At 35.6% G+C, this 24535-nt stretch overlaps 1 long non-coding RNA gene across 1 annotated transcript in view; it reads left to right on the plus strand.

Annotated features, from left to right (window-relative positions):
- Positions 1 to 24193, plus strand: part of LOC140700578 (uncharacterized) — a 55768-nt gene extending 31575 nt beyond the window's left edge. Inside the window, exon 4 of the long non-coding RNA XR_012078986.1 lies at positions 24067 to 24193. This is a non-coding gene — a long non-coding RNA (uncharacterized lncRNA). The remainder of the gene's footprint in view (positions 1 to 24066) is intronic.
- The last annotated feature ends 342 nt before the right edge of the window (positions 24194 to 24535 follow it).

Below are 24535 nucleotides of genomic sequence, written 5' to 3' on the forward strand. Positions count from 1 at the left end.
ACTTATTTGTTCCGTGTCCAACACCGGGATTTTTTCCTTACTAATGTGGCTTTCCCCCTAATAGAATTCAGACTCAGATTTTTAAAAAATAAAGATGTCTCATCTTGTTATATAATTACTGCATTCTCTGTGGTTTACACCTCTGACCTCTGCTCTTCTCTCTGTGTGAATGTTGAGGGAGCATCCATCTCTGAAGACTCCGTGTCCCACACTTTTTCTCCCACAATGCTTTTCTGCACTTTCTTTTCTTTCTGCACTTGCCTGCATTTTTCTTATGACCTTTAGTTCCTTTAGACCTTGCATTGTGGTGATCTGTGAATATTACATTTTCTATCATCTTTTAAAGGGCTGGAAATAGGCCTTTTTTGTTTTGATTTCTTCCACAGTGCTGTGGAGTAATACAGTGCATGATATTTGTGGGTTTTTTAAAATAAATAACTCTATCTTTATTTCCTCAAAAAGTTAAAAAAAGAACTACCATATGACCCAGCAATTCCACTGCGGGGTATATATCCAAAGAAAACAAAAACACCAATTGGAAAAGATACACACAACCCAGTGTTCATGGCAGCATTATTTACAATTGCTAAGATATAGAAGTAACCTAAGTGCCCATCAACAGATAAATATATAAAAATATGTGGTGTATATGTGTGTGTATATATATGTATATATGTATGTAGATGTATATATACATACACATACATATAATAGTTGTTACTTAGCCGTAAAAAAGAATGAAAATCTGCCATTTGCAACACATGGATAGACCTATATGGTGTTACATTTAGTGAAATAAATCAGACTGAAAGAAAAATATTTTATATTATTACCTGTATGTGGAATCTAAAAATAAAGCAAACTAATGAATATAACAAACAGGAACAAACTCACAGATACAGAGCACAAACTGGTGGTTTCCAGTGGAGAGAGGAAATGGGGGAGTGTAATCTATAAACATATTAAATCACTATGTTTTATACCTGTAACTAATATAATATTGTAAATCATCGGTACTTCGATAAAAAAAAGGTCATCTTTAAACATAAACATGGCTGGAAACAACAGTCCATAGACAGAAGGGCATGGACTTCGACTATGACTCTCCAAGGTTCATGTGTTCTCTCTGTGGTCTTAGTTGTATGTGTCACTCAGAGATTAGACAAGGGAGCAAAGCCATAGGGGACATTATAGGAGGGAGGGAACTGCTATAAAACTAATGTGGTAAGAACTGAAGAAGTGAAAGTCTGGAAGGGGAGGTCAAAAGATCAGAGAAAGAAGCATGCCCCAGTCTTCCTGAAGCACTGTTACAGGTGGACAAGCCAGAGTGTTCAAGGAAATCTGAGAGGCCAAGCACATCTGGTTGTTCACGTGCGGCCACAGAAAGGGAGCTTGCAGGCTGCTTACAGAAGCCACTGCACTGGTGTAGCTTCCCCTCCCCGTGGTGTCCAGCAGGATTGTGGTGGTGGGCTGGGGTTGCTTTTGATCAGTAGGAGAACGAGAACACAGTGTCTCTGCCCACCACTGTGTCTAATAGTGACTCTCTTCCAAGGGAAATGGCTGCTGCTTTACTTTGTCTTCTGAATCTTGTGTAAGTGCCACTTTTCACCAACTTTAACCTGGCATCCAAGGAATGAGATTCTAGGGAGCGTGGTTCCCTGCCTGATCCAAGGTGATACAGCACAGCCCAACACAGTTACGTTACTTAATCTGTCCAAGCTTCAGTTTCCCTATCAGAAGAGTGGAAAGCCTTATTTCCAAGTTGCTGTAAGGACAGGCAGTGCTTATACAGCCTAATCTATAGTGGGTCCTTGAGTGATGGCATCAATGGTTATATGTTACGAATAAGATGCACTGAGATGTAACTGTGCTAGAGATTTGCCTTCTTCTTTGTTCTGAGACATAAAGAAGGTATGGAGGAGAGACAATTAAATAGAAGAAGATGAAAAAACAAGGTCAAAAAAGACATTTTACAAGCTGAGGGGGCCTTGCAGATTATATTGCTGGTACCTAATTAAGGGCTATTAGAAATCGATCATTCTCCATAGATTCCATTTAGAATTTCACACATTATAATTGCTTCTGTTATATACTCCATTATGTATGCTCTTATTTTCTCAAGAATGAGAGGAGAATGCACTATAGATTTTGGAACTTTCTCACTCCAGAGCTCTTAACATCTCTTTAGTCAAGATGTGCCTTAATTTTTGACTCATGGTCTAGTGCTCTCTCTCTCTCTCTCTCTATATATATATATATATATATACATATATATATATATTTTCTTTTTGCAAAATTTACCAATTTAACCTGCAGTTACCCTTGAAGATAAATCTGAGGGCTGATTTAAGTGCACACACATCGTCAGTGAGGAGGATGGATGAGGTTAGTGTGAACTCCTTTTGGCTGTTAGTTTGGGAGTCCAAAGTGAACAGAACTCCGTTCACATGGGCCACTGAACGTTCATTCCTTATCACAGTTTTTCAGGTGAGGACCCAGGCAAACAGAAATTCTTCAGTTTTGCTCATGTCTAGGAAGGGATATTCATGATGAGAAACTTTTTAGGCTTTCTTTCTTTTATTTTTTGCCCCAAAATTAGTTTTTCCCCTTTTTCTTTTATGTTTCACACCATCACTGTACCATCAAATTCCCTTATAGCATCTCCAGGACTATGGGCAAACTTCTAATATAAGACTTTCTTCTAGGACCCATTAGTTGATTGTATAAAAAGTGAATCGTTTCTTGAATGTAAGTGAAGAATTTTTTCACACATGACTGTGATTTCAAATGTTCCTGCTTCACACAAGTCTAAATTCATTGGGCTGCTCTAGAATAATTCAGAGTCTATTTCTTATCTCTGTCTTCTCCTTTCCATGCTCAAATTCTTTTTTTCTGTTAGGAGACCAGGGGTCTGAAAACTTGTTCTGTTTATAGATCAAAAGCCATGCAGTAAATATTTTAGGCTTTATGGATCAAAAGACAAAAGCATGGATATTACAGGTACTTAGGCAGCCATCTAGCATGTATCCTTTTAAAAACTGTAAAACACACTGTTAGATCACGACCATAAACACACAGGTAGCAGGCCATATCAGGTTGGCCTCTGGGGTAGACAACTGCCTGCAATTTGACAAGTGTTATGGTTTCCTAACTTGCTTTTTGGCTGGGGTTCTCTCCAAACTTTGGTACATAATTTGTCATCATGCACATGCCAACCCACCACAGGCCCTCACCTACATTTTGGGGGAATTATTTAAGAAAGGGCTTAACTGTCTTTCAAAACTGAGAAATCCATAAGCATGATATATTATTTTTTTAAGCTTGTGATTTCAAAGATAGGGTTTTTTTTTCAGTGAAATAAATTAAAAGGGTAGATTCCTAGTGACATGATATATTAAATTTGGTAATAAATTTCCATGGCTATCTAACAGGATATAAGCGACATAAAAGAAAACACAAATCTGCCTTTACTCAAATATCTTAATAATTAATGAAAACCTATTTTATGAATTTGAGGGTCACGGATGACTTCTCTTTGTTGTCCTAGACCTCTGGCATTTTTCCCTCTGGCATTAATTCCTTCAATGAATATTTATTTCACATGTACAACGTGCCAGAGATTCTACCAGGCACTATTAAATCAGAAATAACAGATACAGTCCCAGCTTTCAAGGGACAAGAAGTCGAAGGGAGGAGAAAGAAAACAGGAGAGCTGACACATATAATGTAGGTGGTAAGTGACGTGACAGTAATGGGTCCAGCGTGAAATCCTTGGGAGTGACACTCCACTGGGCGGAATGGAGTCAGGGAGGGCTTCCCACAGAATGTGATGTCTGAGCTGCATCCTAAGCCGTAAGCATTGATCATGATGCAGAAGAGAAAAGGAGCATTCTCAGCAGGAAAAGAAAAATGGGAAAAGGCACAGAAACCTTAGAGACCCCAGTGTGTATAGGGGCTATCCACAATTTAATAAAGCGAGACTGTGAAGAGTGAAATGTGTAGGGGCTGCAACCACGCCAGGCCCAAAATTGATGGTTGGTCAAGAACTGTTTGACAGATTGAGTGCCAGGATACAGGTCTGAAGAGGTAGGCAGGGCCATGCTGATCTATGGCAAGCTAAGAAAGTTGAGTTTTATCCAAAAGGCCTGGCTGAACTTTATAAATGATCTGACTTGATGACATTTGAGTCTCAGAAAATTCACTCTGACAGCACTGTGGGAATGAACCAGAATGGAGCAAACCCTGAGCCAGCGAGAAGAATTAAGAAGCTGCGTATTCTACTAGAAAGGAAATGTTGATGAGCTGCACCATGGAGGTCACAGTGGGGATGGACAGGAGGGTTACAATTTGAGAGCCTTCCAGATCATTAATATATCTCTTTGTGAGTCCGTTGAGCAAACCTAGAAACAATAAAACCTCATTTTACTTATGTAGCCCTGTACAGTTGGCAAAATATTTTCACAGAGAGATTTAATCAATCAGGTCATACCACAGTCTTTGTGGACTAGACCAGAGAATTATAATGAAAGAGAAAATAATGCATAATCCGACACTCACAGTGACACATGCAATCTAAGACCAGGTTTTGTTCGTGATAACTCTAATTCCTACTGATCACCTAATTAATCCCAGAGAGATCTAAGGCTTGAAAATGCAAATATTACACTTTCCGTCGCAAGGTTAATTTGTATTTACCATCCACAGTTTGGCAAATGATTTTCTGTTTTCACCATGAATATGTATGGCTTGCTTTCAGCAACCAGAAACACTTTGTTTTTTTATATTCTGTTTCATGTTCAGCCTGTAGCAGGACTGACTTGGGGAGCAGCCTGCTAATTAAGACTGGGCAAATTATAAATAGCAAGTTTAGAGGCAATTGGTGGGCTGAGATAATATATACTGTATACAGTGTGGATCCCAGCAGACATTTCCAAGCATTCGTTTTACTTTTAATACATAAAAGCCATGGGACCTTTTGGTGTACCCTACCATAGTTACTGGTTTGCCTTATTTGAAATTAGGGTTATCATTTAATGGGTACTTAAGAAACAGGAGGCATTGAATTAGAAATTCAGTCTCTGACATTGCAGAATTAAATATACTTCCTCTGTTTTTCCTCCTTTTTAAATGTCTCCCATAGGATCTCACAGAAAAGAAATGGAGATCAATATATCGTGTTGTAGCTGCAGATGTCATCGTTGGTCCGTCTGAAGCTTTAAAGTATATGCAAGTGAAAAACTGAGGCTCTGAGAGGTCACATGATGAGCCCAAGGGCCCTCAGCAACTTAGTACAAGGAGACCAGAGGCTTCCAACTGAAAGTCCTGTGCTTTCCGCCCTGTACACTCTACAGCAGCATTATTACCTCTTGCCAGTTCCTGAAAGGCCACTGCTGTAAACTCATTTATTTCATTTGAACTTGGGTTTACTTTAAAAATTCAGACGTTCCAGAGGACAGGCAGTTAAATCTATAAGGATTATCAGTGTGTATACCTTAGTGTGAATAAACTAAATATTGAGTATATTTCCCTAAGAGAGGACTTCAAGCAGAAAAAAGGCAGAAAACAGCCAGGAGAAGGGGACAGTGTTTCTGTGAAAGAGACACAGGTCTAGAAATTCACACCAAAGTTTGCTTTACCCTATTGAATTGAAGTAGTGCTATTTAGATATTGGAAAATATTTGTTAAAGTTAACTTTTAGGTGTAAAGAATTTGAAAATTGATGTCTAGTTGTGTTAATAAGTTTGTTATATCCTCCAAATATTCATTTATATCCTTCCTGGATATTCAAATGGCTTCCTTTTTCACCTCCTTCAAGTCTTTGTTTATATGGCTCCTTCTCCATGAAGTTACCCAGACCCACCCACTCAATGTTGCACCCACTCGCCCATTCCTTCCCCATCTTATTTTTCTCCATAGCACTTCTCACCAACTTTCACGCTATAAATTTGAGCTCTCTCCTAGAATATAAGTCTGACGAAGGCAGGAGTTTTGTCTGTTTTGTGCGTTGTTCTTATATCCAGTGGTTGAAGTGGTACCTACCATGTGAGAGAAGCTCAGTCAACTTTTATTGGAAGAATGAGGATATTGATTACGAACATATTATGTACTACAAAGGGAATGGAAGAGATGTATTAGTTTACTTTCTGATGGGAGATTTATAAAGACTACTATGGAGAGCAGCATAGCCTAGTTCTTGTGGTTCAAACTAAGCGGAATCCATCAAGGTTCTAGCTTAAAATGTGAGATAAGTACTAAATACAATAGGAATAATAATACATTTCACATTTGAAGTCCAATCAGTGAAAAATTAAAATTCAAATGTAACATATAGCTGAAATGTTTAGGTAATTGTCATGGAAATTAATTTCCTGTTCTGTGATTTCATTTCCTTTTAGCAAAATTATGTAGTCTTCCACTGTCTGTAAAGAGAAAGATAAAGAATTTTCTGTTATTAATGGATTGAGATTCATTAGATTTACAAAAGAAGCTGTGACCAAAAACCAAAACAAAAAAATCAGAAAACAAGCAAATGAAAAGACTGAAATAGCAAATTTTGTCCTCCTTCCTGAGCTGTAGGCAATCATTCATTCATGTGTTTGATTTGTTTGGGTCTTGCTTAAGTGTGGTAAACCATTTTTGGAATAATATTTGTGTTAATAGCAAAGGTCTGCTAATATTTCAGTGTATATGTTAGCATAGCTTAGTTTAGAGACAAGTCCATGGAAAGGTTGACAGGAAAATCAGAAAACATGCATTTAAGCAAATTGCAAGGAAGATGAATAGTGTCATATGTGTGGTGTACTCCACCAAATTTCTCCAACAATGATTATGAAAATTGAATTCAAGTGAAAACAGATGACCCAGATTTCTCTGAGAAATAAATATATCACACTCATCTAGTGAATGAAGAATAAATCTTAATCTCTTTTTCCATACACACACACACACACCATGGAGGTCTATATATATATATATATATATGTATATATATATACACACACACACATATATATACACATACATACATACATACATATATATATAATATTAGTAGACCTTTGCTATTAACACAATTATTATTCCAAAAATGGTTTACCACACTTAAGCAAGGATCAAACAAATCAAACACATGAATGAATATATATATATGTATATATGTATATTATATATATGTGTATATATGTATATTTTATATATATATGTGTGTGTGTATATATATCTATCTAGTCACATGTATATTTTAAAAAATAATCTTATTTTCTCTTCTACTGTCTCTTTTTTCTTTCTAAAGGATTAATGACACAGAAGAAAGCAAGCTTACATTTTGAGGATCTGGAACTAAATCAGACAAATACCAAAAAAAGATCAAGGATTGCTCTGTTGGTTTTGTTTTGTGTCCAAACTAAAATTTAAATTTTATAAGAATAGTTATGCAGTTTAGTTGCCCTGTTGACTGCATATAAATCAGTGCCACTTCATTCGATTTTCATACATTATAATTTTTACTGTAGTTAAAGATCACTGGGAAAAAAAAGTAAAGATAGATTTTGGATTAAAAATGTATATAAGAATTTTTAAGGCCTGTTTGTGTAGCCTTCGTCATTTCAAATACAAGGAGATAGTTTAATAATTACAAATTAGTTTTAAATTTCCAAAAAAGAGTATTTTTTGAATGGAGTAAGGAATCATTATTTATTGATAAATTTATGTTAGATACTTAATGGTTATAAACTTTATGTAATGAATATCATCACATTGTTTAAAAATATAAGTAGATGAAAATGGATTCAATTGTAGTATGAATTAACATCATTAACCCATGGTGGATAAAAATTCAAATAATTCAGTTAATAAAATTGAAATACTAGATACATGTTAACTGGATCTCCTACAAGAGAACTATATGTTTTCTTAGGTGTTTCCAAATTTTATAAAGCTTAGTCATATATTTGGCCAAAAGTTATAAAAGGTTAAAATTTTACAGGCTATATCTTTGATAACACAGTAAAACTGGAAATGAGGTACAACTATGTAAACAAAGCAATAATCCTTAGAAGTTAAACTATCAATTTCACTTCTTAAACAACTATTTGTTTAAAGAGGCAATAAAAATGTTATTAGATATCTTTAAAAATTGACACTTGAAAATAGTATATTTCCTATTTAAATGAGAAGAATGATACATGCTACATTATTCACTCCTACATAAATTTAATAAACTCTTTTTCTGATGCCCACTATCAGTCATGCACTATTTCAGCACAAGGAATAAGAGACCTAAAAAAAAAAATTGCAGTCCTCAGGGAATTTCCTTTATCCCAGAGTAAAATAAATAGGAATCAAATAGATCAATAATAGGCTAAAGCATATGAAATTACCTCTTGTGTAGGTCAAAATGGTTAAATGTGGACAATTTCATATGGTTCAACCTAATCTGTAGAATATCAGGTCGATAGACGAGGAAACATCTAAGTTCAATGATAGTGTATAGGTGCTAACGCAGAAGCTTTTAAAAGGTATGATGAGCACATGAAAATCTGTCTTGTAGATCATTACACTGTGCTGGGTATTATGCACGGAAAAAGCTTTCCTCCGCACTTGGCCAATGATATTACTGAAATCAACAATTTTCAGCATATTGCTTTACGTTATTTTGCGTATTTTACACAACAATCAGATACACATTCTATAAATTGTTTTCTTTCTACCCCAGCTTTTTTTTTAAGTTTTCTTTTTTTTTTTTTTTTAATTGGAGGTGCTGGGGATTAAACCCAGGACCTTATGAATGCTAAGCACACACTCTACCACTGAGCTACACTCCCTCTTTATTAAAATCTTTTTTTAACCAGTATGAGTATTCTAAAGATATTGTTCTCAAAATTACTTTTTCCACTTAAAATTTATAAGGGGTTATTTCTTGCTGTATTGCATATAAATTTAATAAATCATTTAAATCGATGTCTAATATTTCATAATATGGATGCATTATTCTTTTTAATATATCTTTGGTATTATTATTTATTTCTATGGAAACAATTCCTGAGAATGAGAGTGCTGGATCAAAAGTAATTTTACAGAAGCAGTCTAAGGGTCTCTACATTCAGTGTATACATTCTCACTTAATTGCTTGCTTTCATTTTAATACGCTTGTCATCAGTTATGCTTGGGCTCCCATTCCAGGGTCTTTTTACAGATATCTTTTACAGTGAATAACTGTCACATCTTTAACCAGGATACGGCAAATCTGTCTTCCGACTGCTCAAGGTGGAGAATTAGATGTGGAAGGGGAGGTGTGTAAAGGATTCTTAAGTGGAATTTTTGTCAATATTCCAGTTTTTAGCCCTGACATCATCCTTCTGCAAGGTACTAGGTCAAAACAATTTATGACTCTTCTGTGTATGTTTTAGTAGGTCGAGGTGCTTAGCAGCTTTCTTAGGTCCTCATTTAGAGCTCAGCTTTCTTGGTCTGCTGAGTTACAGAGTCTGCAGCTTGGAAAAACTGCATGCTGTTGCCTCCATTCTCCTTGGATTTACAGATGGTTTAAAAAAAATCACTTTTTTGTTTTGTTTTGTTTTCATGAAGTCTGGAGTGGAGAGGAAAGCTAATGAATGGAGAGCATTTCAATCTGTCATCCTGATGGGAAGTCTCGAAGTTACTTCTTTTATCATGAGTGGGACTTCTTCAGTTTAGATGGCTTGTAACCTTGGACATTTTAGTTGACAGAGGGATGCCATTTGGGTGTGAAGGCAGTCTACTCCCTTTGGAAAACGTTCCTTTGTGTTTCTCAATGCAAGGATTTGAATACCATACAAAGTGGAAGAGGCCTTAGAGATTCCCCACTGTAGTACCTTCACATTACATATGAAGAGACAGAAGCCCAGGGAGTGTAAATGTCTTCCCAGGTTCATCTGGGTGATAATTAGTGGAGTAAACATTTAATCTTGTTTAGGTCTCCATGTACTCTTCCCTCCACTTATGCTGCAACTTAGATTTCCAGTTTCCCAGCATTTTCTACCATACTATGCAGAGGATCTGAGCATTATTTATATGCTCACATGTTTATTTATTTAGTATCTAGGTCTCCCCCAAATAAATGTTCCATGAGGTCAGTGAATACCTGTTTGTACTGTCTTTTTCATTCATTGCAGTGCCAAAGAATGCTATCTCCAGCACTCAATAGTGGCTGGACATATTTTAAATGAAGTATTGGATACATTAATACAACTGCTTTTTAGGTTGGAATGGTGACATTTTATCATACTGATCCCCACGAAGAGTGGAGTTATTCTTCTGTCTGAAGATCCATCTAATACTCCTCTTCTCAGTCCTGCTGCACATACCACATAGCATAACACTGATCCGGGATTGTTTTTACTGCAGATGCAGGTGAATGACATTTATTATTTCTGTTGACAATTGAAAATATTTAATGATCTCGATAATAATCAACAAAGTGTGCTTTTGTAAAACAGAATACTTAACAAAGTTTACAATTTTCTAGATAATCCATAGTTATCATTATAAACATATAAATTATACCATCTTACTCTATCTTATTACTTACTTACTACTTCTCGTATTATTTTCTCTGCCTTCACTTAAACACAAAAAGAAAAATAACATATATTCCATTTTGTCTCTTCAAGTAAGAAAAAAAATTTTTTTTTAATCAGAAGGAAATATATTTTCATGTTGTGGTCTAAATTGATTTAGCAAAATTTAAGCTAAATATTAAGGGCCTTGATATTTTTAAACATCTATGCTCTACGATTCAGATACCTATTATAAAGTTATATAAAATGTCTCTGTATTTGGTGTGTCACCTACAAATAGTGCTATGATCAGGTCCCAGACTGCACATTTTAGTAAAAAGAATGTGTGGAGGAGAACAAAAAATATCCACTCTATATTTATCAAAATTAAAATGAATTTTAATTTATGCTTCAAGGGAATTCCATTTATCATTCTAGTTGACAGATGAAAGAAGCTATAAGAAAGTGTAAGTGATTTACTAAGGAGAAAAATAAAACCGCTTTGCCTAATATGCTTGACTTTTGTTTCCTGGAAATTCAAAACATTTTTATCGAAGTGTTTCTTATGGTCCTGAGGGTGGAGAACCCTGGAAAGAAAGATCTTAACATGATTTTTCCGGTTTTCGTGGATCAGTTTTAGCATTCATGAGATTACTGAAGGCCAACAATTTCTTACATCAGATTCATGGGGCATAAACTACTAAAATATTTAGTTCTTGAGAAAAAAAGACAAATGAGCAGTCAGATCAGTTACAGGGCTTGAAATGAAAGGAAAGGCTCTGATGAGGTGACGTGGGAAACGGCAGGAGGCAAACGGACGCTACAACAGAAAGAAGGAAATGAGAAGCGAGCCTTCTGATTATGTGTTTTGTTAGAAGGCAAAAGGTCTTTGGTAACTCTTCCTCACCCTCTGGCCTAATGAGAAAACTGAAGGTGTGAGGTATTTTATTAACGTGTGGGAGATTTTTGTCTCAAAACATCGCTGCCTACTCCTGAAAGTATTCTGTGCTCTTTCTGCTATATCAACACTCAATAATGTATTGTGCTCTATGGGATCCTAATGCTTGACGTCCTGAGCTGTTTACGTAGAGATCTAGAACACAGTGGTTAAACGTGGACTCTGGAATCAAACTATGGGATCTGTCCAGTGGTGTGGCCTTGAGAAAGTTACTGAGGCTCTCTCAGATTCAGGAAAGAAGAGAATAGGAGAACATACACGCTTCAAGTGGTTATTGTACGGGTTAGACAGATTACTGTGTGTAAAGCACTCAGAACAGTGCTTGGCAGGTGTCGAGGTCACTGGAGGTCTATTAGCTATCAATATTTCCTAACGTAGCTAATGTCCGGATTATCCTTTTATGCTAATCTACATTAACCTCATTCTTGTACTTTCCTTTCCCTCAAGTCAAAGGTTTTTAGTTAATTGAGAAATTTAGGACTTTCTGGCTTCTAATCCTTTGCCCATGCAATTTTCTTTACCTGAATTAACTTCCTCTGCAGTTTCCACCTTGCTAAATTGGCCTTAGCCCAAGTGTCACTTCTTTAAAAAGCCTGCCTTTTTTTTTCGTGAATTGAATATCTCTCTTCCAATTGAATCTACTGTCATATTTCCATGTGTCATTTATCATACTTTGTCTTGCAAAATCTTTGTGGTATAAGGGATGTTTCTTTTTTATTCTTTAATTTTTTATTGAAATATAGTTGATTTACAATATTGTATTAGCTTCTGGTGTACAGCATAGTGATTGCTATAATATATATTCTTTTTCATTATAGGTTATTACAAGATACTGAATATAGTTCCCTCTGCTGTACAGTAGGACCATGTTGTTTATAAGGAATGATTCTTAAACTAAGATTTGTGGATCCTGGGGGTCTTCAGACATATTCCATAAGAATTTATAAATTTTGTATTTTCCTTTGTATAAGAATCTTAAAAAATAGTATAAGCATATTCTGAGTCACCTGTATAACATCACTGTAACTGAGGATTGACATGCATTTTTATGGCCCATCTTTGCATTTATGTCTGCAATCACCTTCACAAGAAATAAAGGACAGAACACTTCTCTTGGAGTGGTAAGATAGGTTTCATGAGAGTCCAGAAGAAAAGAGTCATGGGTGAAAGTGAATCTTTGCACATCACAGAGCGTGGGAGTCAACAAATAACTCATGCTCTCTGCGCCATATTCATTAATGGTAAAAATGATGCTTGGGGGACATTTTTCATCTTTTATATACCAATTATCCAAACTTCACTGGCAATAAGCATGGTAACAAATATGCAAAGAATGTTTTATTTTTTCATATTGTAGCTTGAAATGTACTATTAGACTGACCCGTCAAAATAAAAAACAATTTCATTGTTAATAAGGAAATTAAAACAAGTGATTATCATGGTGACTCAAACTATGACTCTGCACACAAATTCAAAAGAATCAATTAGAAAACACATGAAACACAAAAATATGCTAATATGTTTCTATTATTGAATGTAGTATCAGCAAATTAGTTTCAACAAATCAACATAAGTATCATAAAACTAATCTATAACATTTAACTTTATATGTACAGTTTAAATAAACTATAAATTAGACACTAAATCTATAACATAATATAAAATTAAATAATGTCATTTTTAACTTTTATTGATTTTGCAGTTTATTAATTTTAAATTTATTCTTTGATTCAGCAATTATTTATTGTCTATGCACAAATCAATCACTTAGTTATTAGAAATATAGCAGTGAACTGATAAAAATCCTTCTCCTTGTGGTTTTTTACTTTAATGAAAGAGGAGACAGTCACCAATATGAATATGTAAAATATACAGTGTGTGAGATAGATTAGAGATAAGGAGGAAAAGGGAAAGGGAAAGAGGAGAGTTGAGGATACCTACAATTTTAAATAATGTCAAGGAAGGTCTTCCTGAGTTGGTAAAATTCCATCAAAGAACCGAGGGACTTCCATGTAGCTAACCAGGAAAGGGCACTTCTGGCAAAGGGGACTAGAAGATACTAATGCCCTAAGGCAAGAGCGTGCCTGTGTATTTGTTGAGAATGATCAGGTCCACGTGGCCCAAGAGATCTCAATACGGGACTGCTGTAGGAGAACATTGCTGATTTGTATCAGAGAACATTTTGTTATGTTTTCTTTGAGGAGAGTTTTGGTGTCTTATGTTTAAGCCATTTTTATTTTATTTTTGTGTATTGCATGAAGGAATGTTCTAATTTCATTGATTTACATATGGTTGTCTAGCTTTCCCAACACCATTTGTCAAAGAGACTGTCTTTTCTCCATTGTATATTCTTGCCTCCTTTGTTGAAGATGACTTGACCATAGATGTGTGGGTTTATTTCTGGGCTCTCTATTCTGTTCCATTGATCCATATGTCTGTTTTTGTATCAATACCATGATGTTTTGATTACTGTAGCTTTGTAGTATTGTCTGAGGTCTGGGAGGGTTATTCCTCCAGGTTTGTTCTTTTTCTTCAGTATTGCTTTGGCAATTCTGGGTCTTTTGTGATCCCATATACATTTTAGGATGATTTGTTCTTGTTCAGTGAAAATAGATTAACAACAAGGTTGTACTGTACAGCACAGAGAACTCTATTCAATATCTTGTAATAACCTATAATGGAAAAGAGTATAAAGAGGAATATATATATTCCTGAATATATATATATATATATATATATATATATATATATATATATATATTCCTGAATCAGTATGCTGTACATCAGAAATTAACCACAACATTGTCAACTGACTGTATCTCAATAATAAATAAATACATAAATAAATAAATAAATAAATAAATAAATAAATAAACAAAAGGCAGAATAAAATGAAATAACATTTGAGGTAAAAACACTGTATAGGGTCTTGTAAGTCACAGGAAGGATTCTGGCTTTTATCCAGAGTCCAGTGGAAACCGTTGGACACACTGGAGCAGAGAAGTGTTGTGATCTAATTTGGTTTAGCAAGTATTCCTTGGACTGCTGTGTTGAGAATGAACTTAAAGACATCAAGGACAACCGCGAAGAGCCCCGTAGGGAGCCTACTTCAGGTGGGAGATACAGTGACCTGAACCAGGATGGGAGAAGTGGGGGTTGTTGGAAAAGCTTACTTTCTGAAAATATTTTGAAAGTAATAAAACTAACAGGATGTGCTGATGGGCTGGATGTGCAGAACAAGAAAAAGACGAGTTAGATGGCATCAAAATTTTTTACTTGTAATATGAGATGAATGCAGTTGTCGTTAAGTGAAATAAAAAAGAATCTAGAACAAGTAGGTTTGGGAATAGAACTAAATATTAGGAGACCAATTTTCACATGGTGAGTTTCAGAAGGCTCTTTCACATCCATTGGGAATATCTTTTTGTTTGTGGGTTGCACAAAAGTTATAAAAATGAGTTTTCTGTTTAAGAAGTAACATTATCAAAATCATCATTTAAATCACCAATGTGAGTCTACCAGTTTTCTCCTTTAAGAGGTACTAAGTCATCATTTGATTTTAAGAAACACTATGATAGGCGGGTTAAGAGCTCAAAGCCCTTTGAAGTCAAGTAAACCAAAATTTGAGTTCTGATTCAGTTATTTTCTAGATATGTGACTTCATATGAATGATTTCTTTGAGCATCTATTTACTTGTAAAAAAGTGGGCATAGTAATACCAAGATAAGAGGGTTGTGAGAATTAAATGAGGTAATGCCCATACAATATATAACTCAATGTCTTATATGTCACTTAAATTAATGCCCAAGCAAAATGTTTCTTCCCTTTCCTGAAACTACCTTGATAAACTCTGAAAAAGTGGCAGAATTTGATTTGGAGACACAATAGGGCTGGTTCAGTCAGGAATGTGAGCCGTGAGAACTGAGGTAAGGATCAGTCATCCTAAAAGCATATATTTGAGAGTGGAGAGCCAGGGATTTCCTACTCCAGGAAGTATGAATTGAAACCAAATATTTGGACATGGTATGAAGGCCAAAGAGAGCCTTATTAGGTAAATGGAAGCAGATTGTGCACATACGTGGAACTTCTCAGGCTCAGTAAAGATGAGGTAGGTTAAACAAATGATGGATATGAGGTAAGAAAATGGTAGATACCAACATTTACTGAGTACCTCTTTGAAAAGCACAGTAGTAGGTGCTGTCTTAGTAATAGGTACTTATGAAATCTTTACAATACAATGTATCAGCTGCTCAAAGTCACAGAAATGGAATTCAAGCCCAGGTCTTCTATGTTTAGTAACCTTTACCATAACCTCATGGGACTGATTTGTTCTTAGGGAATTTAAACAAACTGTATGTACAAAATGTAAACAAACACACACATACTTATCTATTACATATCCATGTCCATTCACATACACACATACACACATACACACATATATACGTATACAAGTGGTTGGTGTTATTTCAAAGCTATCCGAGCTCAAGATAAGCTTAGAGAAAGTGTAGAGACAGAGTTAATACATTTAGTAAAGGATCTGAAGGCAGGCTCTGGGCATCTTCTTAAGGCAAAACAAAAACTACTTCAAGATCTGGGAAGAACGTTCCTGCCATTCTCTGAACTCTTCATTTTGGGGGAGGGAGCAGGGTCCCTGGAGTTGACTTCTTACAGAGGAGGACTGGGCAGCAACTCTGAGGGCAGAGAGCAAGTCGCCCTCATTTACTATTCCTCTCAGGAGCCAGCCTCCTGAGCTCTAAAAAGTCATATGGATTTCAATCAGTGTCCCACTCCCCATAGTCACATAATTAGCTCTCCACATCAATGAAATCCTCAATTCACTTTTGATGGGTTGCTCTATATCCTGCTGTGGTTTCTCAGCAGTCCATCAAATTAAAAATGTCAGCATGTTCTTTAGAGGGTGGTAGACAATGAAGTCAGTCCAATCCAAAGACAAAGTAGCTGAACTTTCCATAATGAAGTAGTCCTGTGTCACTGAAGAGTTTCACAGGCACAGATACCGTAAGAATCACCATACTGGAGTCTAATCAAAGTTCACTCAGCCTGGAATTCTGTCTTATTTGTGTTGGTACAAGAGCATCTGGGTGAGAAGAGAGTTGTCATTCATTACAGTAACCTTGAAAGCATAAGAATGTACCACTGAGAAATATCCTCAACTTTTCCAGATTTGTGATTCAACATTCCTGAGCATTTTTCTCAACTATCACTGCATGATCAAGATTATTAGGCACTAAATATAAGACCATTTTATTTTCCTTATGCTGATTTATTTCAAAAGATGAAGCACTATATTTCATATTGTATGAAAAAACTATACTCTTTTTTATATATCATAATGTTATATATAGTTAACACATGTATGATGTATAAAATATTGTATAGAACTAAGTTTTCTGTATTTAGGTTAGGTTCCTGATATTTGCTCATTTGCTAGTTTGTCTGGTACAGTTTAGTTGAATTGTAATTAACTAATAATTTTGTGAAGTATTATTTAACATCTGTCTTCTTTACTAGACTGTAGTCATCTGGAGGGTAGAAATTATAACTGTCTTAGTCACTTTGTATCATTGGCACTTAGTAGGTATCTCAATAAATATTTGTTGAATAAATGTAAGAAATAAAAATCATAATTTATGGAGGACTTACACTTTCAGGAAGATAGAAAAGACACTCTTTGCTCTATTTCACCTTCTAAGCACAGACAGAAAAGCTCTTGGCTATATCTATATCTATATCTATATATGCAGAGAGATAGAGAGGGAAAGAGAGAGAAAGAGAGAGACCCTGAAAGGTGGAGAGAAGAAGAGAAACCAATAGGGATATATTGGGACTGAAGGACTGATACTGTGGTGTTTCCTGGGATTTTCTTTGTGCTTCATATAGCTCAGATTGGGGGCTGAAGAAAACAGTAACCCAGAAACACTAAGCACAGATCAAAAAATGGGTCTAAGAAAAACCCACTTTCTTTAATCAAAGACAGTGGAAAGGCGAAGCACAGCAAGACAGACATTTTTTGGAAAATAACTGCTCTACTCCAGCCCAAACTCTCTCTCACACACACACACACACAAACTGTGGTCCCGCTCCACTCTTTTAGCAAAAGCTGAGTGGAGAACCTAGATTTCCAATGTTGTCAGGTTGTAATGGGGCATCTCAATTCCCAAGCCAGGGTGGTGGCAGAGAGTGGACAGCTGGGATATTCACCCTCCTCACTGGCAGTAACAACAGTGACCCCATGATGTTTGTGGAGACCACGTGGGAAGCCTGCCTGGACTTTCACTTATTCAGAAGTGACGTCATGCCCTTCTCCTTGTGGACTGGTATCAGGGAAGCCAAGTGGAGAGCTAGGACCTTCACTACCACTGAGCAGGAAGCCGTCTACTCTACAAAACCTGGTAGCTAACATGATACTCAGTGGTAAAAGGCTGAATGCTTCCGTCTAAGATCAGAAGCCCAGCAAGGAGTCTGCTCTCAACCCTTGTATTTAACACAGTACTGGAAGCTCTAGCAAATGCAATAAGGCTGGAAGAGGAAGTTACCAAGCACACAGAGTCAGAATGAAACATATACAACTGTCTCTATTTGCAGGGAACATCATCATCTCCATGAAAATTCTTACAGAATCTATCAAAACAAAAAACAGAAACAAAAACAAACTCATAGAACTCATAAGCATGTTTAGCAAGATCACAGAATATAAGATAAACATACAAAAATCAATTATATTTCCCTCTATATAGCAATTAACACATGGGAAAATGTAAAATGTAATACAATTTACAATCATTTCAAAAATTAAAAATTTAGGTGTAAATATAACAAATAATTTGCAAGTCTTGTATGATAAAAACTACAAAACACTGTTAAAAACCCAAAGAAGATCTGTAAGAAATGGAGCAACTTGTACAGCGTTACGGATGAGGAGATCCACACAGTAAAGGTGTTAATCTCCTCCAATGCGATATACAGGTCTAATGCAATTCTAATAAAAATCACAGCAAGATTTTTGTAGACATAGGCAAAATATTTTACAATTTATATTAAAAGCAAGGGACTGGAATGAAATAGCTAAACAAGTTGGGAAAAATAAAAAAGAATAACATAGGAGGAATTGCTCTACCCCATTTCAAAACTTATAAAGTTGCAGTAACCAAGGCTGTGTGGTACTGGCAAAAGTTTAGACACACAGGTCAGTGGAAGAAAAGAGGGAACCCAGATGCAGATCAGCAAAGATATATTCCAAAGACATTTGCCAAAGGTGCAAAATAAATTGTACAGAGGAAACATGGCCTTTAAAAAGAATGATGTTAGAATATTTTTAGGCAAAAAACAAACCTCAAATAAAATCTCACATTATATACAGAATTAACTCAAAATTAGTGACAGACATATATAAAATGTAACTTTATAAAACTGTTAGAAAAATCTTTAGGATCTGAATCTAGACAAGAATTCTTAGACTTAATACCAGAAACAACCATAAAAGGAAGAATTGATGAATTGGATTTTTTTCAAAATTAAAACTTTTGTACTGTGAAAGAGCCTGTTAAGTGGATGAAAAGACAAGGTACAGATTTGGAGAAATTATTGCATATAGAACAAAAACCTAGTATCTAGAATATATAAGAACTCTCAAAACTCAACAGTAAAAAATCAAACAATCAATGCAATTAGCAAATGAGGAAAGGCATGAAGAAACATTACACTGAAGAGGATATACAGATGGCAAATAAGTTTATGAAAAGATATTAATCATCACTCACCATTAAGAAAATGCAAATTAAAATTCCAGTAAGAAATCAGTACACGCATATCAGAATGAATAAATTTAAAAAAATTTTTTAAATAGTGACAATACCAAATGCTGGAGAATATGTAGGAAAAGTGGACCACTTATACATTGTGGATGGGAATGTAAAATGACGCAGCCATTCTGAGCACAATTTGGCATCTTAAAAATCTAAATCTGCAATTACCACACTACCCGGCAATTGCCCTCCTGGGCATTTATTCCAGAGAAATGGAAACTTATATTCCTGCAAAAACCTGTGTGTGAATGTTTATGGCAGTTTTATTTCTAATAGCTCAAAACTGGAAACAACCAATGGATGAATGGGTGAATGATGGGGCATCCATACCATGACATTGCTACTCAGCAATCAAAAGGAATGGCCCATTACACAAAATAGCCTGGATGAATCTCTGGAGAATTATGCTTAGAAAATCAATAGCAAAAACATCAGTATATAATCCATTTGCATAGCACTCTTGGAATAACAAAATCATAGATATTTAGAACAGATTAGTGGTCATCGTGAGTTAAGGAGTATTTGGTGATATAAAATAAAAGAAAAAGATTGTAGTCCCCAAAAGACAATATGAGTGATCATTGTGGTGGCAGAAATGTTCTATAGCTTGACTGTCTTAGTGCCAGCATCCTGGTTGTGATATTGGACTATAGTTTTGCAAGATGTCACCATCAGAGAAAGTGGGTAAAGGATATCCAGGATCTCTCTGTATCACTTCTTACAAAAGCGTGTGATACATTTTCTATCATTGTATCAGAATTAAAAAATAACTTTAAAAGCCCATAATATTATCATTAGCACAACAGGTGCTCAACACACATTGAATTAATAAAATGGTGCCTTGCTACGGATTATTCTTGTGGTTCTGCTCAAGATGCAGTGGAAGGAAGATGATACTATTGTTCTTCTCATGTAACCTTGCAAGCCTCTTCCAGGTTGTCCTAATCACTTGGTACCTTCTTTGCCCTGCATTATTAGCACATGCAGATGTTTCACTGTACATTCTATCCTCTATCATCTATGAAAATACGTACTTGTTAAATGGAAATATTGAATAACCACCCGTGGTTATAACTTCCAGACCTGAAACGTTGACATATAAAGCAGCTTACTTACTGAAAATGCTCAGGACTAAAAAAGCAAAACCGTATTATGATGTGTTGAGGACTTAATACAGTGTTCTGCACATGGCAGGGATTGGAAATGTATTCTGGGGATAAACTTACTAAAGAATAGCACACTGTAAATTGTCCATAATTGATAAGTAGTGATGGTGGTAGCAGTAGTAATTTCAATAGTAACAGTAGTGGTATAATTACTGAGTACTGTAAATACTAGAATAAAAACGCAGGTCACCTTAAATATGAAAACATGTACTACACTTCCCTTACTCAGGTTGGTTACCATTCCCACCTTTCTGTCAAGTTCTTCTGTTTCTGGCTTTTTGAATGGCCAACATTAGCAGTGTCTCTTCTCTACTTTACTCAGAAGTCAAGCCTAATATTCAGATATTTGCCCCCAAACTGCCTATGATACCAAAGTTCTAGGAAAATGAAAAGTAATCTTTCATTGCAAAAATGTTCAAGGTCTCTGCCTTAAATAGCCCTAAAATAATGAATCTCTATGTTCTTCCTGATAAGGACACAGCTGAAAACCAGTAGCCACAAAGATCAGCCGAGTCACAGGTGAATGCTTTGACCCTAAGCTTTGCCAATGATAAATAGGTTTTTTTTTTTAATTACATTTCTAAGTGCTTCCTGGCATCTGTTAAATTATTGTGTAGATCTCACCAAACAGCAGCTTCAAACTGCTGAGCAGTTGAATGGTTCTCATTTATCACCAATGTTCCAAGCCCTTTCTCCTGCATTCACTGGTGAGCAGGGAGGAGCTGCTTCCTGGTTCACAAGTCACAGAGCCTGCACTTGATGATTCAATAAAGATTTTGTTCAAATGAAGTATCATCTGATCTCCTCTTTCAACTACTGAGGAGGAGAACAGGCAACCTGGAAGACAACTGCTGTAATATTCTTTAAGGGGCAGATGGACCATGTTTCCAAAGGGGTATTTGATTAGGTTTTGCCATATGGTCAAGAATGTTTTTGTTTCTTCACGGCTTTATTTGATAGAATTTGTGAATTTGGGGGAAATTTTTAATAATATGCACTGATTAATGCTCGCAAACAGGCATGCTTTACTGATCTGTGCCTTTGCTTTATTATGTGGAATGTTATAGATCCAGGGCCCCTTTTATTTGTCCTATGATTTAATACTCCCTCTGAAGAAATGCCCATGTTTAACTTAACCTATTGAAAACCAGACTGCTGCTTCCAGGATAAAGAACACCTAAGACCAGAGATTGCTACAAAAATTAACACAGAGTTTACAATGTAGACTTAGATGGAAACTTGGATATTATCCACTTACCACTCTTACTTTGCAAAGAAACAGACATCTTCCCTCCAGTGAAGGGGCTTTTTTTCAAATCAAACCTCAAATTAATGTGACCTGAAGTTCTCTTGATTTAAGCACTGAATCACTAAATTCTAATCTAGGTTTTGTTCTACTGCAACACTATAAATCTTCTCTTCCAAGGAGACTGGTTTTTGGATTCTGCCATCTGGCCATTGATAATTTCAGCATTCTTTTGTTTTTCCTAATTCATCTGCTTTCTCAAGTCTATCCCATTCAATAAAAAGTTGTCCAAATTCCTCTTCTTTGTTTTGTACCGTATATTTCCTTTTTCTCTCAAATTAGTGTCTTTCTTACACATCAAAATTTTAATCCTGATCCTAAAATCTATCAGCATTTGTTTATTCATTCAATTGGTATTTATAACATATCTGCTTTTCTGGTTTTATAGATCATAGGAAACATGTAGGAAATATATTCCCTACATGGAAGCAGGGCTTAATAAATCATGCTATGTACACTTGTGGGATTCTAGATAGCTAATCAAAACAATGCTTCAAAATAATAATTCACAAACTGGCTAATTGGTCAAATTTGGCCCACCATTTGTTTTTATAAATAAAGTTTTATTAGAACACAGTTATCCCCATTTGTTTATATGTTATCTAAAGTTACACGTTTAGTAGAAGAGTTGAGCAATTTCAACAGATACACTGGGGCCCATGAAGCCTAAAATATTTACTTTCTGACCCTTTACAGAAAAAAGTTTTCTGACCCCTGCATTATAAGAATCATTAATGCCATTTATTTCATAAATTTTTCGTGCACATAAAATAGACATAATAGCAAAATATCAGTAACATAATGTTCAGATAACATGTAGGTTACAAAATGATCCAATTTTTATAAAGAAAATTTATATGTAGAAAAATAATCTAATAGATAAACACCAAATATTAGCAGTTTGGGTGTTTGGTGTAAGTCTGGGTAATATTTTCTTCTATTTTTCTTATATGTTGTCTCAGAGGATTTTTCTTTTGTTTTTCTTATATGAGGAATCTGTTAGAGAAATATTGGTTGCAAGTTACAAAACCCCTGATGATCGTAGTTTAAAACATGGTAACATTTATTATTCACTTAAAGAGTCTGGAGTCCAGAGCTTATTCGTAACTAAAAAATGTTATCTGGGTCTGAAGTATAATTCGTATGTTTGTAATAATTTAATTTCAGGGCAGGATGAATATTCAGGTAAGATAAAAACCAAAAAAAAAAAATAGATAATGGTTAAAGAGCTTATTCATACAATATTCCAGCACTGTTACAACTGTGTGTAAACATGGGTTCTAAAGCAAGAATGACTCATCAAATTCATCTTCCTTCTCTTATATTCGCTCTGCACACCTGAGAAATGCATTGACCTCACTGTGCCTCACGTCTGTAACACACCTATAAAATAAGATTAATGAAAGAATATCTTACAGAATTGTTTTGAGCACTGAACATGTTGATACCACAGAAGTGTTGAATAACCACTCAATAAATATTAGGCATTATCAGTATTAGTAGTAAATGATGTGAGAAATCTTAAAAATCTGACCACGAAGAGTATGTATAACGTGAAACTATGAACGAAAGCCACATCCACATAGCAGCCTCTCTGCTGGTGGCCGAGGTAGAGAATCAGCTACCACTCAGAGGGGACAGAGGTTTTCAGGTTTCTGACTCCATGGTATGTACATGGTAATACTGTCTGTGCTGCTTTCCCCTTTGACCAAGCCCCCCCTAATTCCCACCAAGTTTTCCTTCGGAGACAGCTGAATCTAGTCCCGCCCTCACCTCCACCCACCTCCCTGGCCCTGTTTTAGTCTGTTTGTGCTGGCATAAAAAAGCACCACAAATGAGGTGGCTTAAACAGCAGGAATGTATTGTCACAGTTCTGGAGGCTGGAAGCCTGAGACCAGGGCGCTGGCAGGGTTGGTTTCTTCTGAGCGCCCTCTCCTTGGCGTGTAGACGTCCGCCTTCTCCCTGTGTCTTCACAGGGTCTTTCCTTTCTGTGTCTGTGTCCTCATCTCTTCCCCTTATAAGGACACCAGTCAAATCGGATTAAGACCCACCCTAAGGATCCCATTTTAACTTAATCCCCTGCTTATACGTCCTATCTCCAAATCCAGTCACATATTCTGGGGGCTAGCACTTCAGCATATGAATTTGAGGAGGACGCAATTCAACCCATAACACTCCCTATTCTCTCTCATTGCGTCTTACCCATTTATTCCTAACACTTGTAATATAGAAATATGTTAACATTTGTTATTATTTTTTTCTTTATTTGTTAAAGGTCTGCTTCCATATAAGCTGCTGCTTTATCTACTCCTGCAGCCCTGAAACAATGCCTGGCACCTTTGGAGATCAAGCAGTAGATGTTCAATAAATGAATGAAGAGCAAATGAATGGACTTCTTTTCTCTCTTTTCAGAACAACATACACTATCAGCTGGTGAAGGTACAGAAACTTCTTTACCAGGGGGTATGTAATATATTAAAAAAGTAGAGAAGTTAGAGATAGCCCAGATGTACAGGGAGTTCTGGATTATTTAGTTTAGTTCTTTATAGTATTAGATTAGCTAGACTATACAAAATTAATTGTTTTTTTCTTTTTCAGTTTTATTAGTTGAAATTATTATAGTTTGACTGCACATACACATTACATTGCATGTAAATACATATAAATAGTATACTGCACTTTTTTGTTAGTTTACATATATGTACTAATTATTGTTTCTAAGAACAGATTAGAGCTTTAGCTTT

Source organism: Vicugna pacos, chromosome 2 (assembly GCF_048564905.1).
Source record: "Vicugna pacos chromosome 2, VicPac4, whole genome shotgun sequence".
Taxonomy (NCBI): domain Eukaryota; kingdom Metazoa; phylum Chordata; class Mammalia; order Artiodactyla; family Camelidae; genus Vicugna; species Vicugna pacos.